Source organism: Haemaphysalis longicornis, unplaced genomic scaffold (genome assembly GCF_048455015.1).
Source record: "Haemaphysalis longicornis isolate Haplotype H1 unplaced genomic scaffold, Haemaphysalis longicornis Haplotype H1 scaffold_11, whole genome shotgun sequence".
Classification (NCBI taxonomy): domain Eukaryota; kingdom Metazoa; phylum Arthropoda; class Arachnida; order Ixodida; family Ixodidae; genus Haemaphysalis; species Haemaphysalis longicornis.
Window position 1 is genome coordinate 31,964,479 of NW_027526214.1, and position 18,209 is coordinate 31,982,687.

General features: G+C 44.2%; 1 long non-coding RNA gene across 1 annotated transcript; it reads left to right on the forward strand.

Moving 5' to 3' along the window:
- The first annotated feature begins 3,372 nt into the window (after nt 1–3,372).
- Nucleotides 3,373–17,702, forward strand: LOC144160833 (uncharacterized). Its single transcript, XR_013320400.1, has 4 exons — nt 3,373–3,565; nt 7,028–7,187; nt 11,074–11,177; nt 17,586–17,702. It is a non-coding gene; the product is annotated as an uncharacterized LOC144160833 (long non-coding RNA).
- Nucleotides 17,703–18,209: the final 507 nt, after the last annotated feature.

Below are 18,209 nucleotides of genomic sequence, written 5' to 3' on the forward strand. Positions count from 1 at the left end.
GGTGTTTTGTGTTTCATGACAGCGTTTGTGTAGTGGTCTGAACTGGACACGTCTTCGGAGTGTTGTGCAAGTGTGTTAGCCTGCTCTTCCAGTGTGTCCCCTGTTGTGCTAACCAGGGGCAGGCTGTGTGTCCATGGTCCTTTGAGCTTGCGTATACGTGTCCAGACTTTGTGTGAGTCCGTGTATGAAATAATGAATGTCAAGAAGGTGTGCCAACTCTCTCGTTTTGCCTCACGCCGCACACGTTTTCCAAACGCCTTGGCCCGTTTGAACAAAATGAGGTTACCCGACGTGGGGTACCGACGAAGGATACCCCACGCCTTGTTCTGGGCCTCTCGCGCGTTAGGAGTTGGGTAGCTTCTTCAAGGTGTAGGTGTCCTATGAATGTGTGGTGTAGTTTGGATGACTCTGTAAATGTGTTCCAGTTAGCTCGTGCTTCATTGAACCTATTATGGGAAGATGAACTGCTTGGGCCTTAACCTATATACGTTAGTGAAGTGGGGAAGTGGTCACTGCCATATGGGTCAGTGCCAACACCCCACTCAAGACATGGAAATAGAGAATTGCCGAACCAATAGCCAAGTCAAGATTTGAGTATGTATTCTCTCCTATGTTATGATATGTAGGCTGTTTCTTGTTGAAAAGGCATGCTCCAGAGTAAGTTAAAAACTTCTCTATCAGGCGACCTCGGGCATCCGTGCGAGAAGAGCCCGAAAGAGAATTATGTGCTTTGAAGTCGCCTGTTAGGTTGTATGGTTCACGCAGCTGCTCGACCAGCGCCTGAAAGTAAGGGCTCAGAAGTGCAAGATAAGGAGAGATGTAGATAGAGCATACCGCTATCAACCTATTAAATTTTATTGTTCGGACGGCTACAGCCTCAAGGACGGTGTTCAAGGTGACAGGGTGACATGCTAAGGATTTGCGGGCGATTATGGCCACACCACCAGAAGAGTGTGTACAGCCAACCCTGACCATTCTGTATACTAGGTAACTATTCAGGAAATATGTGTGCTTGGAATGCAGGTATGTGTCCAGGAAACACATTTAACTTGGCTGATTGGCATGCAGAATCTCATGCACGTCGTCAAGATTATTCAGAAAGCTTCTGCAGTTCCATGTCTTCTAACGCTCCTGCTTTTTAAAGCAAAAGGACCTACAGGAGCAACAATCAGAGAATAGTGCATCAGCTGTCACTGCACAACCAACCATTTACTGCTAGCTTGTTCCAGAACAACAGCTGTCATAAGATGGCATTTTGACATCCAGATATATGAGGTTCTACATTTTACTTCACGATCAGGAAAGAAAACATATAGCTTGTATGGAGACCAGACAAAAGATGAAAGCAAATACAACGTGGGAAAGGCACTTTCGAGTTCATTCTGCAACTGCCATGCTCACCTGAAATCAATGTACCAAATGTATGTACTACAGCCTGTGCATTCGGTGTAACGACAGCTGTTAATGCACCCAGTTGACACTAATAACCAAAATACATGGCAGCATCACAGCTCCTCAAAAGGTAATTTTTCAGGTAGCAAAGTAAAATAGAGGCACAGCAATCTGCGAGGGCCACAATTTTATATTGGCACAGAAGGGTTCACTGTTTATATATCACTGCACTGTTAACAGTTTCCTGACATGATTATTTTGCCCATTCATTTGAAATACAAAAATTGACAAATCATCGAACACCAACTGCATCCACAGGAGGCATATAACTACAGAGTCAACCTTGCAACACTTTTTAAAACCGCACAACAGTCAGCACTCATTTTCTTACTGGCCGTTGTCACTGTAAGTGCACCGATTCAAAATGAGGACCACACAGCACAACGCTGAGTGTGCCGCAACAGTGCACGCCGCAGTAAAAATTATGCACATCGGCCGCTGTAACTACTAACATGCAATTGGGCCGCCAAAGTGGCGGAGCATGATTACGAGGCTCTAGGCACAGCCCTACTATTAGAATCACGCCGTGCTAGTTGTGATAAACATGTGGCTGCATTCTACATGAATTAAAACGATACTTGTATTACTGCAGACGGAAACCTTCCTTGTCACTCGATCTTCGTGGCAGAAAATGCTGCTTGCTAAGTCAGTTTGTTTTCAACAGGTGTAACTTAAGCTAAGCAGTTAAATGTAGTACCTGGTAAGGGCCAGAGTAGAGGACACAAGACGAAAAAAAAGGGAAACCCGCAGTGGTGGCCTTTCGTTCTGTCGCCTACTCAATCAGCAAATCAAACGTTTTATTTTTGGTAGTGCCTAGCGCATTCCTCCTAGACAGAACGCTAAACACTGCCACCAGAAAATGCAGCACGGGCGGAACCTATACACCAAGTCCCAGAACTGCAGATGACGTCTAATCAGCTGGTCTCCCTCTTGCCTGGACGGCCCTTTACACACTTCACGTCGATTTCGTCTTTAATTTTTGATGTATATTTCCTCACAGTTGTGCGAGTGAAGCAATACACGCCGCAAAATGTTGCCTGTAAACGACACCCAAATAAACTTACCCACCTGGAAAATGATGACCGCCCATTGCAGCGACTCGGTGGCAGATTGCTCGACTACTTCAGAGGACTTTTTCAAGCGCACACTTCTGCTACAACTTGGCCGGACCACAGGTAAAGCATCACACCGCCAGCACGCACCACAAAATCCGCGTTTTGAACACCACATAGCAGCGTCTTCGGGCGTCATTTTTGTGCATTTTGACGGCCCCAGTAACGAGGCGCACGCACACAAATATAATGAGGATTAGCTGCAGTAGTTAGCAGCAAATACTCACTCTTAATGAACTGTCACACTAGAGGCACTACCACAAAGAAAGAAATCCTACTGCTATCGACGACCATTCTTCCCATTCTTCCGCGTCTACCATGGAGGAAAGAAACGTTTTCTTCCTCCATGGCGTGACCGTGCGACTCCACGGCCACCATGGCCGGCTACGCGGCTACGGCTCCTCAAAAAGAAGCCACCAGCTGCCATTGTAAAAAAACTAATAAAATAAATGTATGGCTTTGATTTTGTTAAAATTTATTATTGCGGTTTATTTCAAGCAATTATACAGTTGAAATAACTGTAGTTATGTATTAAGAACTTAATTTTTAGTTCCAGCTGGTACTAGCCCTCGTTGCTATGCAACTGTGGTTGCTATGCAAAGGAGGCTATGATGCAGCTTAGTGCTATGGCTTAGTGTTATGACACATTCAAAACAGTATGGCAAATTGTGTCCAGAAAGGCCAAAATTTATTATTTAACAATTTTTCGAAACAAAAACGCGTTATATAAAGCTAACAACAGTTCTACAGTTTGCTGTAACCAGTTGGCAACATTGGATTGCTTTTTCTTTTTTTTTCGTTTTTGTACCGTTATCCCAAGATTTTGAAACTATACCAACTATACAGTCATATCAGTCATATTATCTTTATAACCCAGTCGCGTGGGCCGTGAGGGCTGGGAAAGTTCGGAGAAGGAAACGTACGGCTTTCATTCTGTTCCCGTGCTCTGTGGGATGGACGCCGCCGCCCGTGAGCCCTGGAAAGGACTGCCGTTCAAGAAAGTACGTGCGTAGTAGTATATGTTGTGTCGTTGTGTGGTATTAGTTCTTTGTTGATCTGTGTTCGGCTTAGGCGAGGTGATAAGAAACGAGTGTGCACATTTCTTGGTATTTTGAAGTCCACAGCAGAGCCTTTTTGTCAGTGTCAGTTGTGCCGTTATTTTTGAAATACGTTTTTGAATTTTCTCAGAGTGCATTTTTCTGTGTAATTGGTTTTCGTTCTCTGGAGGCGGCATCCCGTCATATGACAGCAATTATGCGCTCACGTTCGACTTAGCATCGTAGACGTCACAAGTTTTCAGCTCGAAAGACCAGTACGCGAAAAATTTCGCGCTCTGACATAAACGCACTTTTTAATTAATTCGTTGTCAGGCGTAGAGCGATCGGAGGAGCACGCATGCTGCCCTACTGGTGTCCTTAACCGCCTTGTATTTTTTCTAAATGTAGCCTTTCTACATCTGCCATTGCACGTTTTGAAGACTAGTGTGTGCGTGGCATGGATTAGAAGTGGGCAGTTGCTTGTGCTCGTTTCTGAAATGCCCATCAGTGTTCTCATTCTGTAATTTCTACAATTTTTTTTAGCCATTTAGCTGGCATGTCAGCGGTGCCGCGCACGTTTGCGGTAGATTTCAAAACATGCCGAAGGTTACTTCAAAGCCGCATGTTCGAAATAAAAAGGCACTCCGCGAAGTTCACGACCATATTCATAATCATGTAATTGCCCCTGTGGTCCCCTGGTATTTCTTAGGGGGCCATTAAAACAGTTTCCTACTAGTTATGTGCCCATTGCCACCGGTCCTAGCCTGTGCAGTACAGTGTCTAGATCCTTTGTGCAGACTACAGTACTAGGGGACACCTTTCTGACAGAGGCTACAGGGGAGAGCAAACTTCTTTGTGTTACTGCGCCAGTGTATTGACTGATAAATTGGTTTTGAGTTCAGTTCTGGCGTGACAGATGCGCATTTGCTACAGATCATTTCGTTGCATGAGATCCGTAGTTGAATGCACTGAACCACGCTCATTGATGCAGGCATATTGGCATCTCCTTCCCTACACCCCATTTGTTTCTCAATACAAGCCAATGTTTTTGCTGGAGAACTCGGAGCAACTTAATCATTTACTGTATGAATGGTAGCGTCCAGCTCTGTACCATCAATGAATTAACTTGAATTATATGTAGTTTCGAAGGCATTCTCTGATATGTTAACTCTTCTGGGGCTGAAACTGGGCAGTACCACAGACATGCAACGTGCTTGAATAGTACAGGCATGGTATAACGAAAGAGCAGAACGCACCCACTACGGCACGAAGTAAAATCTCATTTGGATTGTGTTGAGTGCGTTGAAGGTGAAACTGTCATACCGCTGCACTCTTGTCATTACACAACTTCAAGTGGTCTTCCAATTGCCAAACGAAGCTGTTTTACCATTTTAAGACCTTCGTCTTGAGACATGCGACCGTTGGCTCACTTACGCCAGCTTACGCCAGGCTCATTCGGCTAACCGAATGAAATGCGGAAATGATGGAGAGTCCCAGTTGCGTCAGTGTCACTTGGGCCCACATTTTGCAGGCCACTCGCTTCGTTTGTTTTGACAGCTTTTTGTTCTCAAGTAAATTCAGTGGGGTGAAGAAAGTTTCGAGCTGCTGTATGGGAAGAAAGCTGCTGTCAAAAAGAACACCGTGTTTTTTTTCTCCTGACCAGAACCTATCCGATGCCAGTGGCAAACACGGCAAACAAGAAGCCCAAAAATCTACATTTAATGCTCTGTTTTACAAACTCTGACTATCACTTTATTGGCAATATCTATTGAAGGCAATAAGCTCTGTTTTTAAATTGCTGAGATTATGCCCACCAAAATATTTTTGTTGGACTTGCGTCCAGCTGCGCAGCAAAACAGTGTCGTTCGGCTCTGTAGTTGTTACTGCATTGCACAGAAATTTGTCCACGAGTTGAGGGTTATAAAGCCCTGCTCCCCTCAGGCAGGAGCAGTTGAGATAGTTCTGTGCAGCTTGCTTCGTTTCTGCCTGTGAAAAGGTGAATATTTTGCTTTGCTGCATTTAATGAGAATGTAGCTTTTAGTTTGAAATTGGTGTGCAGGGCAGAAAAAAGGAAAGGAGAGAAACCGTAAACCTTGTAAAAAGCCATTAATACAATATTAAGAACCTAAATCAAGACTAGGACATGTAATGCTGTCAAATAAAGGTAGCATGATGGAACGATGCAGTGAGAGTGAAGGGTGATGGAAAAGGTATTATGTCAAGGTTAAATATGCATTAGGTTTAATGAGCAAGTTACGTGAATATTGTAACTTCAGTAATAAAGGTATTCATGTTAAAACAGTGCGCTTTTTCAGGCTTTACAGTTCATACTTTTATTTTACATGTTGTAAGCAGCATTGTCGTTACCGGGGGTATCATTTTTTCAGTACTTATCTCTAGTCTCTCGCCTACGAGCCAGGTACACAGACGGCAAGTTGATTGATTGTGGGGTTTCAGTGCACTGAAGCCACATGTGGGCTATGAGGTATGCTGTAGCAGGGGGAGGCTTGGGATTAAATTTACCCGCCGCGGTGGCTCAGTGGCCACTGGCAACTGCATCATAGCAACAGCACTGCAGGCTGACCCATCAAGGCACTACGTCTCTGAGCTGCCCAGCCAGTACCCAGTGGTCAGCCGAAGGAGACAAAGCAGACAGCAGTGGCAAAAGAGATGTGGAAAGAGTAGCATGTGCGTGCAAAACATTAGCAAAAAGGGGCAACCTGCAAGAATAGCATAGCGGCTTCACCGAAACACGACGTCACGGCCTGTCCTAAGCTTTCCTTTCCTCCATGCAGCAGGCACTGCTGCATGAAGTTTCAAAATGCTGAACGGGGCTTAGCTTTTTATATATATTCATTTATAGAAGTGTATCTGCAGTGTATTGATGTTTTGGAAGTCCATACACCATAGCACCAAAAGCCTGGCTAGTACCGTGGGTGCACCATGATCAGAACACAATCTTTTACTTTCTTCTTTTTCTTTCTTCCCCCCCCTCTCCCGAGGTGTAGGCTAAGGTTGGAGTTGCCATGCGGCATAAAGTGAAATGTGTGAATGAAAGCATTGCCTCTTTTTTTTTTCTGTGGTGTAGTTTGAGGAGAGGAGCGTGTGTACTGTGTCAGATGACTGGTTCCTCTTTTTTTTCTTCTCACCAATCAAATGCCTTGCCAGCTGCTTCACTCACAATGGGTACCTACAGAAAATTTATTATATTCCAGGTGAGCACCTCTTAATTAAACAACGTACAGATGCATTTATTGCTACAGCAGGTGATTTAGCAGTCACTAAAACCCCCGTGCTATATCTCGTTACACATTGAAAGTCACTGGTGTGCAGTGGAGTAAGCTCGAATGAACATTACCCTTGATTTCTGTATCACATCAATGTTAAAGGCTGTATTAACAACACATTTCCTGTACCCATGCCTAGATTGAAGAACTCTCTAGCCAGGGAGGCTCAACAGCGGCAGTTTGTGCAAGGCGCCTGCTATAGTTGCTGTTGGCGGACAGCTTAGCCATGGAGTTTTCATGGTTGGGCAAGAAGGGGAAACACTCCTTTTCCCAGCTGCGACTGGCACCTGGCATTGTGTGTAAGTTGATGTCTTCATGTTATTACAGACATCAAATTCTTTCACCAGACAATGTATAGTGCCCCAATTTCTATTGTCAGTCACATCCTGTGCAAATGTCAGCTGTGTTGACAACCGGCAGCTTATTACTTTTTTTTGCTAGAAGAGGTATTAAGTTTGTCTGAGCCTTTGTAGCACAGAATTTTTACCCCCTTTCCGACTGTTATGGCTTGCAACCATTTTGGCAGTTTCGGGCACCACAAAAAAGAACGCAAACTGTGCAAGAACCCCTGTAATCGCTAACTGATGGAGTCATGCAGTTCTCTTCATCACTGAAGTCATCATTGCTTTATGTCAGTGCGCCGCCATAGAACGCACGTGATGAGGAAACAGTAAGGCTTCTGAGAAAACAGCGTTCAAGTGAAAACGCTCTAGAATCCACATGGCCTGTTCTGGACATTGTGCTGCACGTTAGTGCAGTGAGAAAACTTTAACAAATTTCCCTTATTCCTCTAGAGGTGGTGCATCATGTATACAAAGAATATGGGCACATTGCAGCGAGGAAGCCCACGAAGTTTAATCTTAGACTCCAAAGCCGGGCAAGCCCGGCAGGGGACCACTGTGGCCATGTTGAGTTGTCGGTTATCGGGGAGGGCCAGGCAATGAACCGCAAAGGGTTAACCTCTTGTTTACATAATGTTCTGTAGTTAATATCCGCTGTGGTCCTTATGAAACTGCCTTGGGATGTGATGATGTCAGTGAATTTTACTAGTTTGTGTTTTTGGCAAAGTTTTAAGGCATACAAATCACGATGGTTGATATTACCGCACAGTTTGCTTCCTTTATTCAGTGGGATACCCTGATTGAACTTTGAACAGGTCTGCATTGTGTTGAATGCAGTATTGTACTTTGAGTAAACATTGCATGAAAAGAATAGCTCAGTATGCAGCACTCTGCTTTATCAATGAGGAAAGGTGACATTGCCAAGCATCTCCAACTGGCAGCAGAAAATAGCGATGTTGCTTAGCTTGCAAAGCTCAGCAACAGACTACTGGCAGCAATGACAAGCTGATGCTGGTCGTTGCAGCTTATTACCACTTGCTAGATGGGAACTCTAGGTGAAAAAGGTTACAAAAAACACGCAAAAAAAGAAGACTATAATATGATCGCTTTATAGGTTGGCAAGCATGATTAGTGAAAGTAGCCATGAAATGGATTCCCCAGTGGTAACCCTACAGCTCATTGGACAGCCCATCTAGGGAGACCTTGGCTGCTAACAATTAAAGTAATCATGAAGACAGAATACAAGTTTTGTTCTTTTGTTCTTTGGGCCGATAACAATAATGCCAATTTTATCACAGGCCTGAAACAAATACTCTGCATACTAAGGAAAAGCATGTGACGCAGTGCTGACACCTGAGCCACTTCCTGGAGATGTCTGTGTGATATCACAGAAGCATGTTGATGCACCTCTAACCAAAGCCACCTCCAAGAAAAATGACTGGGCAATTACCTTATGTATGCACTTATAAGAGGAGGGTGCTATTTGGAGGGTCAAAAAAGAAAAAAAGTATATTTCTGCCAATATGAAACGAAGGAAGGAAGACAATTAAATTCCTTACCTTTCAGCAAAGCAGACACCCAGTTTTCACAAATTATCTGCGCATGAAGATATTTATTCTGCGGGAGACGACATGCACGCTCAGAAACTGCTGTGCTCAGAGGTGGTATCCGAGTTCTCCAACTTATGCACTTGAAGAGGGCAGCGTTCTCAGTGCCATCAAGAGCAATAAAAACGCAGTGTTTGCGGGAGGCTGCTGCCACCATGGCTTCGGGGATCGCTGCCCAAGTGTCCACCACACACTGGGCAGCGATCCCCAGCATACACAGAGAATTCCACTTTAGAAACACTATAAAAATCTTGCAGGAGGGACTCCGAGAACTCCAACAAAAAATGCAAGATGGCGTCCTGACTTGTCTGCAAGCATTGTGGCTTTTACTGGCTTGAAGCAGCTACTGCTGGCTTAGATCGATCACATGGTCGGATACATCTGCTGCCATGGCCTCTGCTGTATCACAAGCTTTTCAGCACACTTGCAGTTGCCAAAACTCTGTAATTACTATCTGCAGCCTGCATTTGTGTAAAGTGTTATTTTGAAATCTCTATGTTGCATTTCTAACAGTGTTTTTGAACTCTTGGTCATAATGTGGAAACCAAAACTTTCACACCAACATCACCATATATACTGAGCTTGGAATATAAGACGGGGTGTGACTTTGATACTACGGATTTTGAGAAAAACCCTCGCCTTATATTGGAATAAATACGGTAATTCCTTTAACTCTACTACTTCAATGCTAACAGGCAGTTAACATACTGATCACTATGTTGATAGTGGCAGCCCATAATACATCACTTCTGCCCAAATTACGTCAGTGCCTTGCAAAGCTTTTCAATATTTGTTGCATTGTTTTGGTTAAAGAAAACGTCTTTTTTGGGCTGGAATGGAGTGGTGTGAGCTACCGAAGGCTAGTTCTTTCAAAGTCAGCAAAGTTGTATTTTGTCTGCATGGCCTGTTTACATATTAATTTGTGCTCTTTATTTGCTGAACAGTTTGGCATTGCAATGTGGCATGATAAGTTGCATGCTGCAGCAGAAGCTGTTGCTGTAACAGCCATCAGTGGTAAAGCTGCGTAAAGAAGGTGAGGCTGCCCAAGCCTCACCTTATTTACGCTTTCTCACCTTCCTTCTTTGACACCGCCCCACTGATCTTGAGAATACCCAACGCAAATGGCTCAGTGGTTATAAGGTGCAGCGCTGCTAAGCACGAGGACGCGGGTTCGATTCCTGGCCACCGCCGCGCCTTTTTTCGATGGAGGCAAAAAGCAAAAACGCCCGTGTGCACGAGATTTCGGCGTACGTTAAAGATCCCCAGGTGCTCAAAATTAGTCTGGAGCTCTGCACTACGGCGGGCCTCATGGCCTGTGTTGCATCGGCACATTAAAGCCTGCAGTCAAATCAATCAATCAATCAATCTGATCTTGAGAATGGATTCAAGCAACTACTTAAATATCGTGAATTTCTGCAGTCATTTTTTTAGACGTTGGCTCAATTTTTTAGGTGGGTGTTATTGCCTTGGTAAACTTCTAGAATTTGGTGGTTCATCTAGTTTAAACACTTTAGGCTTTAGAAGCACGCAATTTATTGCAACCTAGATGCAGTCATTGTGTGTACAGCAACTGACGTATTTTGCACTGAGCGCTACTGAATGCAAAATAACTTTTCTAGAGGGGCCATGAAGACAAAATACGAGTTTTGTTCAACAGGAAAACTGGCATCAACAAGTTGGATACCAATTTATATCAAACTTCGAGGAAATTGCGATGTTAATGGGAACAGAAGAGCTGGTGGGAACTCCCCAGCCACTCTCCAGCGATTTCGTTGTGACGTCGGGGAATTGTGTTTCTGCAATAGGGGCCAGCCCAAGCCAGCACCAAGGCACATTACTGCGCATTGGACTGGGGCGGGTTTGAGCTAGTCAATTAAATGATAATGGGCAGTTAACACACTGATATCTTCTTAAAGTATCCCCCCCTCCCCCCCCACTCGCCGTATGCTAACTTCGTGTAGCCCAAAATTGAAAAGTTCTTCAATATTTCTTGCATTTTGTCTTTTCAAAAAGGTGTATCGTGGCTGAAATAGAACTGAATGGGTCACTGGAGACTAGTTCTTGTAAATAGAACGAATCTTAGGGTCCATGGCCCTTTTAAAATTGTGGCGACACTGTGGCCATGTGGTCAATTTGTGGTTTTAATCTGAGAAATTTCCAGGGCTATGTTTCAACTGTAAGTGAAGATTTTGATGTTGCTGTGGCACTAATGAGCACTAATGTATCTTTTTGCACAGCTGCTGTGAAGTCTTCGCATGGTGCAACTGACTTTGAAGTTGAAGCAGCTATACGGGAATGGCTGCGTCATGCTCCTGCCAGGCACAGGCTTGCGTCAGAAAAGGTAACAATTTTAGCTCTACTAGCCAAGGGTTCTTTTGCGGCTTGCAGGACAATAAATTCCCAACGCAGCAAAGGGAAAGGGGGTGCGGAGGGTTTCACTCACGGAGCACACTGTAGATGAGGCGGCGAATTTACCCAGCATTCCCGCGCAGAGGTGGCTGGCATGGCTTTGTATGGTTTTGTCATCTGCTTAACTTACCGTTATTTTGGGCCTGTTTTGGTCCAGCTTTGCGTCCATTGCACACTTCCTTTGCACGGCTTGAATAACTTGTTCGACAGCACCTCCTGGGTAACCTTTACACGACTTAATTAAGTGGTCGTACGGCAAAGATGCATTAAGGATTGGTTTGCAGGGTGAAAAACGAAATGTAGAGGCCACATACAGACATCTCGCGCTATAAAAACACCACCTTTTGCGCACTGCTTGCCACGAATGGGAGAATAGGACTGTGTATTCTCTATTGCTTAATACCAATTTGGTTGTGTTCTAAGAGGTAGTACGAAAGTCAAAAGGAGCAACTGGTTCTGGTAAATAGAGGATATAAAAAGTTCCTCAGCTTTCTCGCTATTCTCAAACTTACTAAACTAGCTGTTGTTTAGATCGGTATAAATGGGAATCACTAAGCCCACATGCCGAATTGTTTCGGTGTGTGTGCTTGTTGTGTGCAGTGGTGTATCCTCTAGCTAGCGCTTCAGGATGGCTAGGTTCCGCTGTCTCACCCTTCGAAAGACGCTCCTATTCGTCTTCTTTCTCCCGACTCACGGCCAGGCTACAGTGGTGGCGTCCGCCGCTGTAGCCCGCCCTTGGCCGATGCTGCTGCTGAGTTCGGGACGCCACCTTCAAAAATTTCATCGAGTAATGGCTGGCAGAATCTCTGGTTTCACTCTTTGTAGAGCCACGTGTGTGAATTCAAGTGACGTGAGATGGGCAATTGTTTTGGGTGTCGTTTAAAGCTTTGCTTTACAACCACCTTCACACCGTGGACTGGAGCCATTTTTTTCTCCCAGCACATTTCCACCATCGACCAGATTTAGGCAGAATCCCGAAGGTGGAGTAAGTTTCTGCAAAGGAAAGTTTGACATCCACCTCAATCCGGTGTACAGCTACAAGGGAAAGCTATACAGATTCCTCAGAAACATCGCAGTTGAAGAAAAATTCGTCCTGTTCCAGGATGTGAATTTGAACCACTGCTTGGACGGAGCAGTTGCTCTACCAACTAAGCTAACCAGGAGGTTAGTTGTTTGTAGCATAGAGTTTCTCAATATCACCTAGAGCGGAAAGTGTCGCTGCGATCGCACTCCGCCATGGGAATTGTGAGTAGTGTGCGAATCGGATTGGCACCAAGTGACTAGTACAAAGGGCTATGGATAAGGCTTCTCGGCTCTGAAGTGCTTGTTAGTTCTGTTTTGCGGTGTGCTTTTCCGTTTTTGGGGTGCCAATTTCTGGCATTCAATGGCTATCACAGATATGTCTAAATAACAGCGTGATTAGCACTTAACGCATGCTCGCGTTAGCGGCGAGCTTCTTAAGATGAAGGGGTGACCACATGCTGTGACGGCGATAAGCGATGCCAAAAATGTAACTCAAAAGGTACAACAGCAGTGTGTACTAGGTGACAGCGACAAGCGAAAAAAATGAATACACTGCCGCCAATGTCCTCTGTCGTCGTTGCTTGTCGCTACAGTTCACTGTATCACCGCTGCCGCTCGCTTGTGGGCTGCTTCTGGACGGCAAAAAGCGAACGAAGGTCCCAGCGGCCTGTTATATGCCGCTTAATACTGTTTGCCACCGCCGCCGCCGACACTACAGCCACTAAATAAGCTACGCTAGCCCACACTATCCGTTTTCTGCACACATTCAGTTACAATTTTCGCATCGCTCGTCGCCACCGCTGCGTTTACTTACCCCTGGAAGCATGCGCTGCCTTGGACAGGTTCAATGAGGCAACATACATAGTTACTCGACAAGCCAGTATTTATTTGCCATTTAAAGCGTTCATTCAATTTCATAATGCTTTGCGCGTGCTTAAAGACTCACTTGTGGTAATAGCAGCGCCTATGAGTTTGTTTATATCTGCTTGGACAAAACAAATACGACGCGATTACATAATTCTTGCATCTCTATGTTGCATCTGCTTCTCCTGCCAAAACGCATAGCATACGATAATAATACTGTATTGAGAGGAAGCAAGAACACAGTTTAAAACAATCTAAACAATTTTTTTAGCTAAATCTTTGATATTACAAAAAAATCATAGCAAACCTTACTCATTTTGAAGTATGTAATATTTAAAAATAAATCCGGGATGGCCCGCTGTATCTGGTGGCGTGAGCCGAAGGCAGCACTTCTGCTTTTTTTTTTCTTCATAACCGCCAAATTTGTTTTGAAACATAAGCCCTCTAACACAGTGTCTTATATAAAATAAAGTTTGTTAACAGCGGCACTTTTGGCAGCACTTTTTTAAACAAAAACTCAATTGGAGTAGCCCCAAAGTCTTTGCCGGCCATGCCACACCGAACTTCCGGCCGAACTACACACTATGGCGGCACTAGAGTGAACTAGAATAGGGGAGTGGCTCGAGCGGGCTGAGACAGCGTTGCTTTCGGCGTTCCGCGCGCCGTCGACCACCGCTAGGATGGCTAGGGGCGCTGGTGCGCGATCTCGCAGCTAGTCAGCCGTGCCCGCGCTGTCGCTGCGGCCTTCAGACTAGACGAAACGTGGAAGGCAGTGGGTGCACATGCGTTCAGTGAAATCGGGTGCGTTCTGACGTGTTTTTTTTTTAAATAGTGAAACAGTGTATTTCGTCAAGGACTGGCATGTGAGTTTATGATAGCTTCCTTGACATTTTGAGTGTGGTGTTGGCTAAGCAGCAGTGCGAACTAAGGTGCAGTGATCATTGTAAGGCTGTTGCGGCAGAGGTGAGCGCGTTTTACCTCATGACCCGCATTGACTTCTACATCAAAAGCATCAACAGAAGCAATTAAAAAAGACGGCAATCTGCAAAGTATGCTAAACTATAGGCAAATGCTCGTACAACTGGACAAAAGTGCGAAATAAACTGTGCCCCCACACTAAAATGTAATCTGTTCTAGCTCGTTCACATAATGTATATTATTTATATTGCAACCGGGTTTGAAAAAAAGTGAAGCTGTGCCATTAGCTATACACAACTTTGCTTAACATGTAACATGGCATAGTTGATAGATTTGTTAGTTAACATTAGTTACTATTCTTTTTTGATCGTAATTATAACAAGAAAAAACCACAAAATAATTTGTCTTTTGCCATGATAGCCCCTCTGATCTCTGAAAAATGGTGGACTCCTTGCCATATTGGTAAGCAGCAGTTAGTTCCGTTTTTGTGCTATGCGGTGGGTCTAAACTTCCTTTTAGGAGATGGGGGTGGGTGTCAACGTGCTTATTTGCGCACATGCGCTGAATAATACATCAGAATTGACTGCGACACCTAGGCTAAAAAATTTGACACTCTTAAATGCTGCTATGCGAGCAATGATATGTTTTTAGAACTGCGATGCTCTTCCCTGTGTAGGGACTGAACACCTGCCAGTTCGGGAAAACTAAGTAATTATCTTTCGTCAGGCGTGTTGCCTAACAGCGTGTTGCGGAGAACACAGGTGACAGTTCATTGACATTCAGGAGCGCCCGCGCCAGATATAAAGCTCAAGGTGAATCAAAATTGCGGATAGCGGATCGAACTAAGGTGCCTGCAACCAGAATGGCTCACCACATCGAGGCCGCAGTTCTCGTGAACGACCTGGAGCAGTAGTAGGTAAAGCAAAAGTTGCGTTTGGCCGCTTAGAATCTTGCTTAGCTTCTGAATGTCTTTGAAAGCAAAAAGAGAACGCGAGAAGATTGCAGTGCATGGCCAGACGCGTAGTCTCACTGCGCCAGACCAGCTGCGAAAGGGTGCAGTCGCGCCACCTGGCAATGTCGACGCCAACCGGAGTGGCTCGGCGCTGCCGCTCGGGACACTCCCTTATTCTAGTACACTCTAGGCGGCACTCATGTAGGCATGAGCGCCTTCGCCGAATCACGTTGACGCTAGAGCCAGATTCCACTCTAGGTGAGTTAGTGAGAAACTATGGTTTGTAGCGTGAGAACGAATTAATCAACAGCTTGAAGTGACATCACTTCGAGCTGTTGATCAATTTGTTCTCTGTCTACAAACGACTAGCCGTTTCGTTAGCTCAGTTGGTAGAGCAACTGCTCCATTCAAGCAGTGGTCCCAAGTTGACATCCTGGACCAGGATGAATTTTTCTTCAACTGCAAAGTTTCTGAGGAATCTGTATAGCTTTCCCTTGTAGCCGTATGCTGCATTGAGGTGGATGCAAAACTTTCTTGCTGTGTGATCGTAGCTCTAGCTATCACGGGCACAACTAAAATTACATGTTTATAGTGTATCCCCGATTATGTGCCTTTTTGGGGCTACTAGGGCCACCTTTAGTGAGGTAAAGACCTGAATCATTCAGTTTGTTGGGGATACATGCGCTTGCCTTGGATTCAGAGGGGTCCATGTCCAATGAATGCCTGCAGCCATTTGTAACCAATTATTTTAAAATCAATTGCTTTACTTTCTTTTGTGGCATTCCTTGTGCCTGCCATCTCTTGGCCATGGTGACGCCAGATTTTCGGCCTTTTTTATTGCTTCTGTCACATAAAAAAAGGCAATGGCAACAGAGGTGCACTGGGAGGAATGACAGTGAGAACCCATGAAAGAAAGAAAAGGGAAAGAAAAAACGTGATGTGGCCTGGAGAAGAGCATGAAGGGCACTGATATCGTGGGGTGAGATGTCAAATGTTTATTTATTTATTTATTTATTTATTTATTTATTTATTTATTTATTTATTTATTTATTTATTTATTTGTTTATTTATTTATTTATAAGATACTGCTGTCCGTAGACCAAGCAGGTTGGCAAGTACAAACTGTGTTACATTCAAAACAAAGCATTGAATGAAGGATATAAATTTACAAACGGTAATTAAACAAACCTGAGAAAAAAAAGAGAAAAAAAAACACAAGAAGAAGAGAACATGTCTTGACAGAAAAAAACGCGGTCTGGCCATGGCTAATTGGCTTAGCCCAGCAACCTTCCCCCCTGACAAAAGCATTCCGGTATTTTGTTGCATCCATGGTATTTTTTGCAGCTCTCTCACAAGCAAGTGTGTTGTGAAATACACATCCTTCAGATTTTTTTTTTGCTGAGGGATTGTGCGCAGTAGCATAGTACGTAGGTAAAGGAAGTACCTTTGATTAGAAGTATTTAGAAACACCTAGGAATGTTCCAGCATATCTGAATAAAGAGGTACTTAGAGCTATTATGGGATCTATTGAGATCCAGTACAATTACAAAAAAAAACAGGCATATGCTTTCTTTTGAAGTGATTTTAAGACCTCATTAATGATTAGGCCGTATTGGAAATTTCTGTGCTCATATACTTAAATTAGGTGGGGGCAGGAAACTTTGCCTCTACTGCGAGGTGACACCTCGTGTTCACTTAAAAATAGCACTACACTAACTTTGCAAAACTTTACTAGCTTTGTAGCTAGCTATCTGTAGCTCAAGCTTTACAAAGGGCCCAGTAAAGCGCATATATCAACTATGTTTAGCTTTGTATCTCTACCCCCCGAGGTTTCTTTCATGCCCATTTGTGTCAACAGAAAACTGCCACGAACCAATAAAAGAAGTTATTGGCACCACCAAAAAACGAACCTGGAATGAATAGAAAAATGTAGAGAGAGCCCATTGTCTTACCGATTGAGCTTCGAATCCATGCGGAGATGAGGGTGACAGATGAGAGTGGCACCCACCGAGCACATCTGTGGCTTCCCCTGCCTTCTTGCTTAGTAATGCCATGTGAGAGCATCATGCGACATGTCATGCCGCTGTACGCTGCCCATGGCACATGTACAGCTGTGTGCGGGCCTTGTGTATACGCCAAGTGCGAGTAAATTTGGAGGAAGCTCACGTGAGCGGTGATTAAGTGCATGTCACTTGTCTCTGGTTTCACTTGTAGAGCCACGTGTGTGAATTCAAGTGACGTCGCATGGGTAATCATGTGGGTGTCATTTGCAGCTTCGCTTTACCTTCAGAGGTTGGATTGGCACGCACTTTTTTTCTGGAAGGTTACAATTGTCAGGAATTCCTTGTAAACATTTGATGGGGAGGGACCCTGGTATACTAGGATTTTGGGGGCACACCTGAGTGCTTCCCCTCACGATAAGAGCTTTGCGTAGTGTGATTACACTTTCTGTGGGTTGGTAAGACATCTGCTACTGTAATTATGCAAGGGATAATTATTGCTAATGCTGCAAAGAAATGAGTGCTCTTAAATATGTTGCATTCATTTTAGAAAGGGGCCATTTGTTTTACTTTCACACTTCAGACACAAGCTGCAGTGTGACAGCCCAAGCCAAGACTGCCCGAGCAAAGACTGCCCAAGCCAAGACTGCCCAAGCCAAGACTGCCCAAGCCAAGACTGCCCAAGCCAAGACTGCCCAAGACAACCCACCTTTGTATACATTTGTTTTCTGGTGCCCTAAACAATTCACTTGAGTGGAATTATTTGGTCACGTAAATTTGTGCTCTTTTTGTAATCACCGTTCACTCATTTATATATATCACCTTTTTCTACTCTTCCCCATCATAAACAAGGTGGAATTTTATTGTATAAATTTGGAGTGCACTCGTAACCACCATTCAATCATTGGTGTTTCTCAGCTTTTTTGTGTTATAGTTCCCCAATCATTTCTCTGTTATTTAAGGTCACAGCTGTTCTTCTAACCATCATTCAATCACTCTGTGCTTCGAAGCTTTTTTTTGTTTTCTTGTTTTCAAACATTTCACTAGGTGTGAATTTTTAGTCGTGTAAATTTCTCTGGTATCTACCATTCGATCATTTCTGTGTGCACATTTTTTTTTTGCATTGTTTTTGCAGCATTCTACTTTGTGTGAAATATTGAAGTCACGTAACTTTTTACTGTACTCCCAACCACGATTCAATCATTTG